Raw genomic sequence first — 5,126 nt, 5'->3', positions numbered from 1 at the left:
ACCCCAACACCCAGTTTGCTCCTCTCCTTGAAATGTACTGGACTTCTAACTGAAAGATTTTAATTCATTCAAAGACACTATGGAATAAAGACCTGTCAATATGTTTCCTTAAAAATGAAGTAAATCATCCAAGATTTTGGGATTGCAAATTTGGAATCTTGCCACTTTTCTGGGCCTTTGTCTTCTCAGGCTGGAACAGCTGTTTTCTACCAGCTACAAGAACTCTGAGAAATGATGATAGTTATAGAATAGCTTCAGGTCTTTTGTTCATAGGGTTGCTATGAGTTGTGCTCAACTCAATGGCAATCAGCAACATGCAAGGGTGATTCACCAGTGGTTCAACATAAGAAAAGTAATCACTAAATTCATCATGCTATCAAAGCAAAGCACAGGAACCACATAATCCTATCAATTGACATGGAAAAGACCTTTGAAAAAATCCAACATCCTTTCTGATCAAAACACTCAACAAAATAGGAATAGAAGAGAATTTCCTCAATATAGTGAAAAAAATATATATGCAAACCAAGAGTCAACATCATTCTCACTGGAGGAATACTAAAGATACTCTCCACATGAACAGGAATCAGATGAGAATGGCCACTGTCACAACTCTTACTCAGTATTGTATTAGAAGTACTTTCTAGGGCCATAAGACAAGAAAAAGAAATAGAAGGCATCCAAGTTGGCAAAGAGATGATAAAACTGTCACTTATATGCAGATGATATAAGAGTGTACACAGAAAACCCCAAAGATTCAACAAAAGAGCTGTTAGACCTAGTAGGCCAATTTAGTAGAGTGGCAGGATCTGAGATCAATATACAAAATTTAGTCAGGTTTCTCTACAGCTGTCACTGCCTGTTCACTGGCAACTTAACAGTGACACCCAGATGGGGGTAAGCATGACAGAGATATACACCACTCTAGAAGAGGATCAGAGAGTCAACCCAGCTCAATTTTATTGGGATCTGCAGTGCACTTATATACAAACATATAAACAGGAAGACAGGACAGGGTGGGCTTACAGATGTGGGACATGTGGATTGGTTAGGAGAACCTCACCCTCATGCAGACCACTCCCAGCTCAACAGATGCAGCAGCTGTCTTCCCAGGTGGCAAGCTTTCTCAAGCGGATACAGCCAAACAAAGGGGAGCTTTCTCTACCCCATATTAAAAGCCGTCGGGAGGCTTGCACTTATCTGGAGCTTAGGCAATCTGTCCTGGCTAGAGGCCCTCCCTTCTTCCCCAACTTTCCACAACATACAGCAACCAAGAGAGCATGGAAAAGGAAATAAATGAAGCAATATAATTTACAATAGACAACCAAAAGATTAAATACTTGGGAATAAACCTAACTAGAGACACAAAAGACCTTTATAGAGAAAACAGTACTACTATAAGACACAATAAAAGAACGAACTAAATGGGAAAATATTCCTTGTACATTGATAGACTCAACATTATGAAAATAACTATCCTACCAAAGAGCAATCTGATAGTCTAGTCTAGGTGTGCTTTGCTGTACATAGGGTTTTCAACGGCCAGTTATATTTCAAAAGTGGATGGCTAATCCTTCTTCCTAATCTTTCTTAGTTTGGATGTTCACTGTTAGAAGAATTTCTGACATAAAAGCATTTTTTATCTACCAGATAAAAGACACTTCCCTTACAGAAATAATAACTAGCTCAGTACATTCATTGCTCATCTACCCCAAGCACGTGTGACTTGGTTTTACACTTTCCTGGCTACCTCCCCATTCCTTACACATCCAGCTGGTCAAATCCTCCCTTCCTAGCCATCTCTTAATATGATCACCACTCACTTCTGTGATGCCTTGCACTACACACTACTATGAGTCTCTCATGAATTGCATTGGTAAGATATGCTATCATAGACCTCTCCAGAGTGCTGAAGAGCAGTGCTGTCAGTCTAGAGACAAAGGTGCACTTAATCCAGCCCATGGCCTTCTCAATTACTAGTTATGCTGCAAAGAGTTGGACAATGACTAAGGATGACAGAAGAATAGATGTCTTCGAGTTGTGGGGCTGAAGAAGAGTCTTGAACGTATTATGGACTACCAAGAAATTGAATAGATCTGTCTTGAAGAGGATGAAACCAAATATCTCCTTGGAGGCTAGAATTTTGAAGCTCTGCCTCACTTACTTTGGGCACACGCCAGGAGAGATCAGTCCTTGGAGAAGGACATCATGCTCAGAAGAGTGGACAGACAGTGCAGGAGAGGAAGACCCTGGATGAGATGGATTGATACAGTAACTGGGGCAATAAGGTTGGTGTGTCAAAATTAGCTAGACTGGCTCAGGCAAGGGTTCAGAGCTGTTGTACATAGGGTCACACTATATACTGCAGGCAACCCAATGGCACATAACAACAATAACATACTATAACACGTTTAGAAGCAGGAGTAGCATCCTCTTCCTAAATAACATGCCACTAGAAACTCTATGAACTTTTATAAATGTTGATTGTTGTAGAGGGGCTTCCGGCTTTCTGTTCATAGGGTAGTTATGAGTCGTGCTCGACTTGAAGGCAATCAGTTACAACAACCAAAGTGCAATCTACCCATTCAATGTAATCCCAATACAGATACCAAACTCATTCTTCAAAGATACATAAAAGGCAATTTGCAGTTTTATTTAGAATGGAAAGAGATCCCAAATAAGCAAAATTCTTCTGGAAAATAAATTTGCGGTGGGAGGTATAGCACTCCCTGATCTCAAAACCAATTACACAGAAATAGTAACCAAAACAGTATGGCATTATCAGTACAACGGCAGACAAAGATACCAATGGAATAGAATTGAGAGAGAGCCCGGAAATCAACTAATCTACCTATGGTCAATTGCTACATATTTCACAATGAAACAAAGCCTAACAAATGTGAAAATGACAACCTCTTAAACAAATGGAGCTGGCAAACTGGACATCTGCCTGCAGAAAACTGAAACAAGATCCACATCTTCCACCATACACAAAAATCACCTCAAAACCATAAAGATCATAACAGACAAAACAGGACCAAACTTAGAAGCCCTAGTATATGGCATAAATAGGCTTGCAAATGTAGCCAGAAATACAGAGTCAGGCATCTCCTGATTGCCAATAATTTCTGATATTCCTTTGTGTGTCTGTTGGCCATTCAAATGCCTTCCTTTGTGAAGTCATTTCATGTCTTTTGACCATTTTGTTATTAAATTATCATTCTTTTTCTCATAGACACCCTGTTGTTGTTGTTGTTAGGTGCTATCAAGTCGAGTACTACTCATAGGCACCTATGAACAAAAGATCTGAACCCTGTTCTATCCTGCGCCATCCTTATACTTCCTAACACATAAGAGCCCACTGCAGCAGTCACCGTGTGAATCCACCTGGCTGAGGGCCTTCCTCTCCTTCACCAACACTCCACCCCTCCCAACATCATGTCCTTCTCCAAGGAATAACACATTCTAGCAACACGTCCAATGTATGTGAGAGAAAGCCTCATTAGTCTTGCTTGCATAGAGCACTCTGGCTGCACGCTCTCCAAGAAATAGCTGTTTGTTCTCTTGGCCATCCCTTGGATGTTTAGTGCTCTTTTCCAACACGACAGCTCAAAGGTGTCAGTTCTTTTCCTGCCATCCTTTTACCTTATCCAGCTCTCAGATGCATAGCAAATAATTAGAAAGACTATGGCCTGAATCAGATGTACCTTAGTTTTCAAACTGACATCACTACTCCTCAATAATTTGGAAAGGTCCCTAACTACATATTTTCTCAGTGCAATGCATCTCCTTATTTTCTGCCTGCTCTTACCAAGGGTGTTAATTGTGCATACAAGCAAGATGAAGCTGTTTTTGATATTGAGACATAATCCATACTGAAGGCTGCATTCCTTGATCTTTTGCAAAAAATACTTAAAATTCCCACTTCCAGCAAGTAAGGTTGTCATCTGCATAACTCAGGATATTGATGAGTCTCCCTCCAATCCTAATGCCACATTACTCTTCATAGAGTCCAGCTTCTCAGACAATTTGCTCAGCATATAGATTGAATAGGTATGCAGATAGAATACATCAAAATACTGCTGAAGATCATTTCAAAACAGCAAACTTACAGACAAGTGCTGCACTACATAGAGCAATGTTCTCTTCAAACACAATTAATACCAGGCCAGAGAGTCTGTGGCACTCAGGCCCAACTGACTTTTAAATACAAAGGCCCACCCACCAGATCTTGTTTGCTTAAACAAGAGGTTTCCAGCCCACAGTTGATTGTTAACAAAATCAGAAAAAGGCAATCAGCTTACACGTGATTGTTATTACAATCAGAAAGACCCCCAAACAGTTGCTATCCAGCTTTCAAGTAAATAAAAGACACCCCTGAGAATTCAACTGCTCCAACCTGGCCATGTAGTATTCTATAAACTTCTGTTATGAGATCATTGTCTGAGATTCACTTGCCAAATGTTTTTCCCAGTTTGTAAGTTTTCTTTTCACGTTATTGATAAAAGTTTTGAAGCACAAAGGGACTTTAGTTTTAGAGGATCCCACTCATTAAATTTATCCTCTCCTGATTGCATTCCTGGTCATATTTGCAAGCCTACATAAACGCAGGTTATACACATGGATTTCACCTGATGGTATGCATAGGAAGCAGATCGATTACATCTGTGGAAAGAACCACTGGAGAAGCTCAATATCAGCTGTGAAAATTAGGCCAAGAGCTGATTGTGGAACAGACCACGAACTATACATATGCAAGTTCAAGCTGAAGATGAGGAAAATTAAAACAAATCCACAGGAACCAAAATATGACTTTGAGTCTATTCCACCTGAATTTCAGAACCTTCTCAGGAACAGGTTTGAGGCCTTGAATACTAATGAGCGAAGACCAAATGAACTGTGGGAGGATATCAAGAGTATTATCCAGGAAGAGTGCAAATGGTCATTGCAAAGACAGAAGAGGAAGAGAAGACCAAAATGGATGTCCGAAGAGACTGAAAATTGCACTGGAGCGCAGAGAAGCCAAAGCACAAGGAAGAATTCAAGGTACTAAAGAGTTGAATAGAAGATTTCAAAAGGCAGCATGGGATGACAAAACAAAATATTACAATGAAATGTGCAAGGAG

Source organism: Elephantulus edwardii, unplaced genomic scaffold, assembly GCF_000299155.1.
Source record: "Elephantulus edwardii isolate Elephantulus edwardi_28Jun2011 unplaced genomic scaffold, EleEdw1.0 scaffold00101, whole genome shotgun sequence".
Taxonomy (NCBI): domain Eukaryota; kingdom Metazoa; phylum Chordata; class Mammalia; order Macroscelidea; family Macroscelididae; genus Elephantulus; species Elephantulus edwardii.
The sequence above is the reverse complement of the archived record's forward strand: the minus strand, read 5'-3'. Positions refer to the sequence as shown.